Source organism: Rhinatrema bivittatum, chromosome 6 (assembly GCF_901001135.1).
Source record: "Rhinatrema bivittatum chromosome 6, aRhiBiv1.1, whole genome shotgun sequence".
NCBI lineage: Eukaryota > Metazoa > Chordata > Amphibia > Gymnophiona > Rhinatrematidae > Rhinatrema > Rhinatrema bivittatum.
In genome coordinates this window covers 156,238,925-156,250,180 of record NC_042620.1, presented here as the reverse complement: position 1 = coordinate 156,250,180, position 11,256 = coordinate 156,238,925, and positions in this window count along the sequence as shown.

Sequence of the window (11,256 nt, the reverse complement as noted above, 5' to 3'; positions counted from 1 at the left end):
GGGGGATATGATAGAGGTCTTTAAAATCATGAGAGGTCTAGAATGGGTAAATGTGAATTGGTTATTTACTCTTTCAGATAATAGAAGGACTAGGGGGCACTCCATGAAGTTAGCAATTAGCACAATTTAAACAAATTGAAGAAAATTATTTTTCACTCAATGCATAATTAAGCTCTGGAATTCATTACCAAAGGACGTTGTTAAGGCAGTTAGTTTAGCTGGGTTTAAAAAAGATTTGGAAAAGTTCTTGGAGGATAAATCCAGAAACTGTTATTTTTCAAGCAGACTTAGGAAATAGCAACTGCTTATTACTGACATTAGTGGCATGGGATTTATTTAATGATTGGGTTCTTGCCAGGTATTTGTAGCCTGGATTGGCTACTCTTGGAAACAGGATGCTGGGCTTGATGGACCCTTGGTCTGACCCAGTATGGCAGCTTCTTATGTTCTTATGTTCAGCCACTTTGCCTCTCTTGGTGCCTTCTGTTGTTCATGCCATTCTTTGTATGACTTTGCATCACTTTTAGTGTTGGGGTGTTGCTTCCAAGTTTCAAAAATCAGGGATGGAAACCCCAGTATTAGAGCCAAAATAGGATGCATTGCTTCCTGCACTGACTTTAATAAAAATGACATAAACCACATAAGGAAAAACCAAAATTAAAAAAAAAAGACATAGTTTGTGAAACTATAATGAAGAAAATGTAAAGGAAACAAAATAATCACATAAAATAAAAGGTTTTTTGTTTTTTTTAATGTGCACTCCCCTACATTGTAACTGTTTACAATGCCACATGAATCTTACAATAAAAATGAGCAGTACAAAGCCTTTCTCCTACCCATAAAAAAGTGTACATTGTTACTATTTTTGAAACGTATTTGTACTGCAGCTGCACACTTCAGGGGGTTAAGTGGACCAAGGCATACTGTGAGAAATATATTATACTATTAAGAATCTATTAATTTAATACCTTTTTCATGCATGAGGTGGCAACAATAAAAAAAAAAAATGTCATACTACTCAAAATGTGTATCACACAGTAGGTTACTACAGGCATCTTCATAGTATTTTCACAATTTGCTGAAAAAAATTATTGGATGCCTCCCCTTAGGTAAAATAAAATTGTCTGTGATTTCTCTATTCAAATTTAATGTAATTATGTTTTAGAGGACATGTATGCTAGCACCTAATGCCCAGAAGAATTGCTTTATATAGTACAGTTTTACAAAAGAGCTTGAGGAAATTAAGGTATGATAGTAATGAGAACTGCTAAAATGAGATCACTCTTTCACACTTCAGCAAAAGCCCCATTCTTCAGCATGCACAGAGAATAGTCCATATCAGTAAATCAAATATGCCAGTTACCTCTAAGTTTTTCACTCAGATATTTTAAATTAAACACAAACTAATTCCAATTTGTTTTACAATTTTGTACAGGATTTATTTATTGCAATCCAACAATTTACAGAATAAGAATAACTAGTTCACTTAATGGTCACCCCCTATGTACTGCCTATCCCCACTCCTCCCTGTCCCCCATGTATTAACTTTGATCAACTCCCCCCCTCACACTCTCACACTATGCACCCTTACTTCTAACCTTTATCCCATATACAATTTACCCTCACATATTCACACTCTCCCCCACACTACTTATCCCCACTTCCCCCCAAACTAACACTTTGCCTCCTCCCCCCCCCCCCCACACACACACACAACCTTCCCCTAGTCCCTTCACACACACGCACACCATTCATACTCTGATATGTTTCAGCATCAATATCAACAATATCTGGGACTGATGGTGTTGAAATGCCTTGATCCATGCTTGAGAATGTCTTCAAAGTAATTTGAGGATGTTTGCCTAACTGAAAATCAGTTGCCTTTTTCTTAAGGAAATTTTCATGAACAACATGAAGTTTCATCCCCTCCTGAGCAGAATAATATGGCTGATGCTCAGCAGATTTCAAAAATGTGTCTCAAGGTGTTATGAAGCAGAAGCTCAAGCCACTATTTTCTTCACTATGAGTTTCTTTTTCAGAGTCTTCTTCCAGTGCAGTAGATCTACTGTATCTGAATGCTCATATTTTTCTATATTTCAGTATTAATAAGGGTTTGTCTAACATCAAGGTTTGCCTCAATGTTAACCCAATCTTCAGTTTCAGTCTCTTTGATTTTAGTGCAAACAGAACAAATATTATGTAAATGTCAGGGGATATTTGATTGGTAGCATCTTATTAATGAAACTTCAGATCTGTAATTGGTCATTTGTAACCTATGGTTGGAATCATCCATTATGCCTGAAGATTAGACAATGACCAATGTAACCCTGATTTTTAAAAAAGGCTCCAGGGGTTGTCCAGAAAATTGTAGACTAGTTAGTCTGATTTCAGTGCCAGGAAAAATTGTGGAAACTATTCTAAACAACAAATTCAGAGAACACACAGAAAGATATGGTTTAAGAGCACATAGCCAGCATGGATTTACACAAAAGAAATCTTGTCTCACCAATCTGCTACATGTTTTGCAGGGGTTAATAAACATGTGGATAATGGTGGATGTATTGAATTTGGATTTTCAAAAGATGTTTGACAAAGTGCCTCATGACAGACTCCTGAGAAAATTAAAAAGTCCTGGGATAGGAGACAAGAGGGATGTGAATCATATTTCTGACAATTGAAAATATCATACGATATTTTCAAAATCATCAGAAATCGGGGCTCCCTTAAACCGATAGGAAAACCCCACGAAATTATTCGTGGAGTTCTCTTATCATTTTGGGGGAGGGCGGGGAAAAATGGCACACAAAAACAATCCCTAAACCCACCCTGACCCTTTAAAACATCTCCCTTAGCTTCCCCCACCCTCCTGACCCCCCCAAAACATTTTAAATTACCTGGTGGTCCAGTGGTGGTCCCGGGAGCAATCTCCCGCTCTCGGGCCATCGGCTGCCACTAATAAAAATGGCGCCGATGGCCCTTTGCCCTTACCAAGTGACAGGGTATCCGTGCCATTGGCTGGCCCCTGTCACGTGGCAGGAGTAATGGACGGCTGGCGCCATCTTTAAAAATGGCGCGGGCCATCAAGTGCTCCTACCATGTGACAGGGGCCGGCCAATGGCACGGATACCCTGTCACATGGTAAGGGCAAAGGGCCATCGGCGCCATTTTTATTAGTGGCAGCCGATGGCCCGAGAGCGGGAGATCGCTCCCGGGATCACCACTGGACCACCAGGTAATTTAAAATGTTTTTTTGGGGGGAAACTAAGGGAGCTGTTTTGAAGTGTCAGGTGGGTTTTTTGTTTATCGGCTCGGGCGCAGCCGATAAAAAAAAACCCGATCGGGCTGCATGAAAAAAAATTCACGATGTGAATCAGAACCGGAATGGAGTTAAACAGTTAACACTTGGCGAGGGCTGTTCACTGGACACTGTATCTGCTATTGATTTTGAACAGACCCTCCCTCAGATTTGGCTAGCTAATTTAAACTTTTTCCTTGGCTTTCCCCAAGAATTTGGACTTCTGGCTGTCTCATTCAATTTCAAAGCAGACTGAGGACTTGATTATCCCCTGCAATGCACTGAGTCAGCTGCCAATAGCTGTTTAGGCAACCCCCTTTTTTTGTATATTTTTTTTATTTTTTGCTTAGACAAGCACACAACGATTTAAAGCAGCAATATCAATATCTAGAAAAATAGACAGATAAGGCTAGCACTACACAAAAACATAAAAATATAACAAGCCCTCTATAATAAGGATAAATTAAAGTTATTCCTTAGCTTTCCCCAAGAATTTGGACTTCTGGCTGTCTCCTTCAATTTCAAAGCAGACTGAGAACTTGATTACCCCCCCGTAATGCACTGAGTCAGCTGCCAATAGCTTTTTAGCCAAACCCTTTTTTTTGTATATTTTTTTTGTTTTTTTCTTAGACAAACACACAGCGATTTAAAGCAGCAATATCAATATCTAGAAAAATAGACAGATAAGGCTAGCACTACACAAAAAAACAGAAAAATATATCAAGCCCTCTATAATGGATGCTGGAGTGGATGCAGTCCAGCATCCACTCCAGCATCCATTCCAGTAGTTCCAGCATCCACTCCAGCATCCACTCCAGCAGTTCCAGCATCCACTCCAGCAGTCCAGCACCCACTCCAGCATCCATTCCAGTAGTTCCAGCATCCACTCCAGCATCCACGCCAACAGTCCAGCATCCACTCCAGCATCCACTCCAGCAGTTCCAGCATCCACTCCAGCATCCATTCCAGTAGTTCCAGCATCCACGCCAACAGTCCAGCATCCACTCCAGGTTCCAGCATCCACTCCAGCAGTTCCAGCATCCAGTTCACTAGTTCCAGCATCCATCCTAGAAGAACGTAACCGGTTACAGACCTACCCCTATTCATAACCCCAGCAAATCAGCATACAATGATACACCGCCACTCCATCCCCATACTCAAGAGAAAACCCAGAAATAACTCTCCACCAGACCCCATTCAGACACCCAGACAACAAAGACTCATCAACATCATGACATCTCCCATTACACAACTTCTAGGCCTCTCATTATTCACTTTAACCTTATTCAATGCACAGTCACTTTCCAAAAAAATGCACCTTCTCAATGATTACCTCATTGACAACAACCCTGACATATGTGCAATAACAGAAACCTGGTTAAAACCCACGGACATATCTTTAACAAACCAATTACCTACACAATCCTTCGACATCTTCTCAATACCTAGACCAAAAAAGAAAGGAGGAGGAATTCTTCTTGCTGCAAAAAAACAACTGGGCATAACCCTACAACTATCATACGCCACTTCAAAACTTGAATGCTCCATATTCAAATCGCAACATCTACAAATATTCCTCATCTACGCCACACCAGGAACTCTAGAGGCTAACCCCTCCCCTCTAATAGAGATGATAGCCAAACACTTAAACTCAGACAAACCAACCATCATACTGGGAGACTTCAACATTCACGTGGACTCCATCCCACAATCCACCAACTGCGAAACCTTCCTTTATTTATTTATTTATTTATTTATTTATTTAGGGTTTTTATATACCGGCATTCGAGAACGCAGTCCCATCATGCTGGTTCACATTAAAACAAGTGTGCATCGTAAACAAAACTAAAACAATGGTGCGGAAAAAGGCAGTTACAAATAACAGGGAGATTAGAACTTGGCAGAGAGAGAAGAGAAAGGACAGGTTATTAATTCAAACATGTAACGATAGTGTAAAATAATATAAAATTCAAACAAGAAGGTTAGTCATGGTGTATGTGAAGGTAAGGATTGGCGTGGAAGGTAGATCAGTTTGAGTCCGGGAATGCTTGTGTGAATATCCATGTCTTTAGTCTTTTTTTGAAGGTTGAGATGCATGTTTCAAGTCTGAGGTTTGAAGGGATGGAGTTCCATAACGGTGGAATGGCTGTAGAGAATGCCCGATCTCTTAGTGTGATGTGTCTGGTAGATTTGGATGGTGGTACCTGTAGCGATCCTTTGTATGCATCTCTTGTTGGTCTTGTTGAATTATGTAGTTGGAGAGGGATCTGTATGTCGATGGGAGCCAGTAGTCACCTCAGTCACCTTGGATTCTCACAAATAATCAGTGGGCCCACCCACAAAGCAGGTCATACATTAGACCTCATATTTATCAACGATAGCTGGTCCATCCATACCAATCCCACCCGCACGCCAATCCCCTGGTCAGACCACCAGATCATAGACACAACCCTCAAAATGAAAAACACACCACTCCAAACATCTCCAAAACCACCATTCATTTCAGGAAACCATGCTCACTAGAGTTACTCACCGAACATTGCTCCAAAGATCTCAAACAAATAGACCTCTCAGACGCCAACACAGCCACCACTTCATGGATCAAACTCACGAACAAAATAGCGGATCAACTCTGCCCAACCTCCTCAAAAGTAATCCAACCGGCACGAGACAACAGAAAACCATGGTTCACCCCGGAGCTCAAAGCCCTAAAACAAAAATTACGAAACAAAGAACAAAGCTGGAGAAACAACCCTACACCCACATCCAGACTGGAATACAAAGCCACCCTCAACACCTACAGAAACGCCATACACAAAACAAAAAAGGACTTCTATGCAAAAAGAATTCACAACTTCTTCTTCGACTCGAAAGCTTTATTCTCTTACGTATCATCTTTCACCAAACCAACACCACCATCCATTCCAGACAAACTAGCGCTCAGCAAGGCCAACAAATTAGCCACCTACTTCAAAACAAAAATCTCAAACCTCACTCGCTCCCTTACAACCCATCAAACCCTTCCAACACCTCATAGCACATATCAACCCAATCTGAATTCTAGACTAGAGTCATTCGAGCCCACATCCGCCATGGAGATTGAAATTTTACTTAAAAAAATTAAACCATCTGCACATCCCTCGGACCCACTCCCTACTAATCTGCTCACCGCCATCCCTAGCACCGTCGCAAAACCTATTGCAGAAATCATCAATACCTCTTTAGCCACGGGCACAGTTCCTAATCAATTGAAACTTGCAATCATCAAACCCCTACTGAAAAAAACAACTGCATCACTAACGGACCCAGCTAACTTCAGACCCATTGCAAACCTGCCCCTGATCTCCAAACTGATGGAAAAAGCCGTAAATAAACAACTTTCCGAATATCTCGAGGAGCACAACATTCTTTCCCCTGCACAATACGGTTTTCGTAAATCACTAAGCACAGAGTCACTTTTATTCTCTCTCACTGATAATTTACTTTTGAACCTGGAGAAAAAACAGTCATTCTTACTGGTCCTATTAGACCTATCCTCAGCGTTCGACACGGTAAATCACTCACAACTACTAGAACAACTATCAAACATAGGAATAAAAGGCTCAGCCCTCAGTTGGTTCAAATCATTCCTATCAAACAGGTTTTACAAGGTCAGAATTAATAACAAGGAATCTGACCCCATCCTATCAGACCAAGGCTTACCTCAAGGTTCATCCCTCTCTCCCACCCTGTTCAACGTTTACCTCCTCCCCCTCTGCCATCTGCTATCACAACTCAAACTTACTCATTACCTCTATGCAGACGACATCCAGATCCTCATCCCCATCACAGAATCCATTCAAAAAACCTTCGCCTACTGGGAGAATTGTCTTCAACCAATTAAACAACTACTCTCCAGCCTGAACCTGATTCTAAACTCCAGCAAAACAGAGTTGCTACTGATTTCACACAACCCGAACACCCACCCACCTAGCCAGGCACAAACCACATCTTTAAACATGGAGCTCTCTGCTGACGTCAGGAATCTAGGAGCATGGCTTGACAACCAACTTAACCTAAAAAAATTCATAAACACAACCACTAGGGATTGCTTCTTTAAACTACAGGTCATAAAGAAACTAAAGCCACTCCTTCACTTCAATGACTTTCGCTTCGTTCTTCAATCCATTATTTTTTCAAAACGTGATTACTGCAACTCAATCTTACTTGGCCTCCCCTCCAACAGCATCAAACCCCTACAGTTGGTACAAAATGCCGCAGCCAGAATCCTAACTAACACCAATAGAAGAGACCATATTACCCCCATCTTGAGCAACCTCCACTGGCTACCCATCAAACAGAGAATCCTATATAAAACCTTAACCATCATTCACAAAGCAATTCATAACGTCGCACCTATATCTCTACAAACTGAACTTCGCCCACACTTATCTTCCAGACCCATCAGAAGCGCCTACAAAGGCACATTAGTCGCAGCGCCTGCCAAATCAACACTAAGAAAAAGAGCGCTCTCCACTGCGGGACCACACCAATGGAATGCACTCCCACCAGACCTACGACTCGAACCCAATCTACCAGAGTTCAAAAAAAGGTTAAAAACTTGGCTCTTCAGGCAAGCGTTCCAATTCCCAGAGTGTAACTAGGCACCTACACCTGACCTTCAGACCCAACCATTGCAGGATGTCACTAACACCTTGACACTTAATTTCATTCCCGTACTTGCTTATTTGGATGTCTATTTAACAGTCTTTATTCACCTTTATATAACCGCTTACTGTAGACCATATACGCTACTAAAGTTGCTTGAAAAAAGGTGAACACACACATACTTTTCAATACACGAATAAGGTTATTTGTTATTTGTTATTTGTTATTTGGTTAAATATTATTATTACTTTCTATGTTCCTTGTAATAATGTTCAATGGTTGATTGTTATTGTTTCAATGTTCTATGTAAAAAAAACCCCGGTCTAACCTCCCAGACCAGGGCAACCTTCTCGTTACATGTAAACCGGATTGATTTGTATTGCATACAGGAATTCCGGTATATAAAAATTAAAAAAAAATAAATAATAATAAGGATAAATAAAAGTTATGCTTAGCTTTCCCCAAGAAGTTGGACTTCTGGCTGTCTCCTTCCATTTCAAAGCAGACTGAGGACTTGATTACCTAGTGCAATGCACTGACTCAGCTGCCAATAGCTGTTTAGACAAACCCTTTTTCTTGTATATATTATTTTTTTGCTTAGAAAAACACACAGTGATTTAAAGCAGCAATATCTATATTGCTGCTTTAAATCACTACATAAATAAATGTAGAAAATTAGACAGATAAGGCTAGCACTACATAAAACAGAAAAATATAACAAGCCCTCTATAATAAGGATAAATTAAAGCTATTCCTTAGCTTTTCCCAAGAAGTTGGACTTCTGGCTGTCTCCTTCAATTTCAAAGCAGACTGAGGACATGATTACCCCCTGCAATGCACTGAGTCAGGGTGAAACAAGTTCTTGGAGGAGAAGTCCATAAACTGTTATTAACCAAATAGACCGGAAAGGCAACTTTCAAAACAACCTGCCTGCACATGCTTGCATGCAGATAAGGGCCCACACCTAGGGATGTGGCAATTTCATAACATATGCATGCATATGCGTCCATGTTATAAAATGGCCTGGCCACATGCACATGAGTGCCAAATTTTAAGTGGGTGCACACTTCTGCATGCAAATCCCACTCCTACCGCATAACTCAGGGGATTTTAAAGGTGCACATGCTGACGCCATTCCCAGTTTTACCAGTTCATTCCCAGTTTGCACAGTTAAGAGATATGTCCTCCAACTTCTCCCCCCGGTTTGACAGCTTTCACTCTCCCCAGTTAGTCCCAAGTCTTAATTCCCTGAACATCTGCATAGTTTTGTTTTTTTTTTTAATTTTAACTTATATGGCAAACTAGCAGAAGTGAAGTAATGAGGCAGGGGAGCTTGGCATGTGTTGGGTTGTATAAATATGCACACATCTCAGTTTCATGCCCTGAAACGCCCATGCCCCACCCAGACTATGCCTATATCCCACCCATAAGAATATAAGAACGTGCCATACTAGGTCAGACCAAGGGTCCATCAAGCCCAGCATCCTGTTTCCAACAGTGGCAAATCCAGGCCATAAGAACCTGGCAAGGAGCCAAAAACGAAGTCTATCCCATTCTACTGATGCTAGTAATAGCAATGGCTATTTTCTAAGTCAACTTAATTTATAGCAGGTAATTGACTTCTCCAAGAACTTATCCAATCCTTTTTTAAACCCAGCTACACTAACTGCACTAACCATATCCACTGGCATCAAATTCCAGAGCTTAATTGTGCATTGAGTGAAAAAGATCTTTCTCTGATTGGTTTTAAATGTGCCACATGCTAACTTCATGGAGTACCCCCTAGTCCTTCTATTATCTGAAAGAGTAAATAACTGATTCACATTTACCCATTCTAGATCTTTCATGATTTTAAACACCTCTATCATATCCCCCCTCAGTCGTCTCTTCTCCAAGCTGAACAGCCCTAACCTCTTTAGTCTTTCCACATAGGGGAGCTGTTCCATCCCCTTTATCATTTTGGTCACCCTTCTCTGTACCTTCTCCATCGCAACTATATTTTTATTGAGATGTGGTGAGGAGAATTGTACACAGTTGTGCTGCTTCTGCTAGTATTTCCAATCATTTCAGTCCACATTAAAGAGTGGAAAGCTAATCAAAAGAAAAAAAAAAGGAAAAAAAGTACAATTTATCAAATATCAGTAATTCATCAACACAGACACAAGTCCCACTCACGATAACTGTAATTTGTGACTGATTTTGGTATTTCTTTACACCCCATAAAATCAGATCTTTATTACTATTGCCAAATTATATTCCAACATTTAAGCCATCAAGTTTACATAGCATATGTGTATAGTTTTAGTTCCTTATTAACTGTTCTGTTATACTGTAATATAATATAATTTTAGTTTCTTGTTAACTGTTTTAAGTAATACTGTAAAAATAAGCAGCTCATGTCTTATTTCATTCTCAGTTTTATGTGAACCAATGTGATATCCCCATCGAATGTCGGTATATAAAAACCAACAAACACATACATAAATAAATAGATTTCTGTATATGGGAAGTACATGACTCAGCCACACCCCAAGTGAGTATACATTTATATATTCTTTAGGCATACCTTAATTCTATACTGTTTTAGTTCCTAAAGAAAAAAAAAAACTAGAAAATATTTTATCTGGAGTTCATTCTTAATTCCCAATGAACATTAACAAAGACCTTTGTAACTAATTGTGCTATCTTTTAGTTCATTATGGTATAATAGCTCTAGCATTAATTAGGTCTCATTTTGTGCATGAACTATGTATAATGAGTAGTTTAAATTCATTAAGGATAAAAATAATTAAAAGTCCTTAAGCAGAGCTGATCTGAAACAGTTAAACTCTAGTTAAACAAAAAAACAAAGGAAAAAAAATACATTTAAGTTTAGTTTAGGTTTGTCCAGCTGTAAACAAACATATAACTACAAATTACAGGACATGCTTATGCATGATACAAATTTGAAAATTATCAGTCTAACATTATATACGTCAAAGAAGACATTTTTTTCAATTCTAGAAATGACATTACTAAATAAAAAGGTCAGACTCTTACTTTTCCATATCTAACCATTCCAAGAAACTGAATTGTAGTTACAATGTGCTATAAAGTACAGGGAGGATAACTTTCAAACATCTCCATGAAGTCTACGCAGATTTGATAACGTATTTTAGAATCAGTGTGGACCCATCTACGCAGGTTTTAAAATATGCATATATCTGTCCAAAAAGTACATGCAGACATTGCAGGATGCATTTTAAAACATGAGTTCTCAAGAACTTTAACATGCATGCACTTTTTCACATGTGCATGCATAAAGTGAATGCACA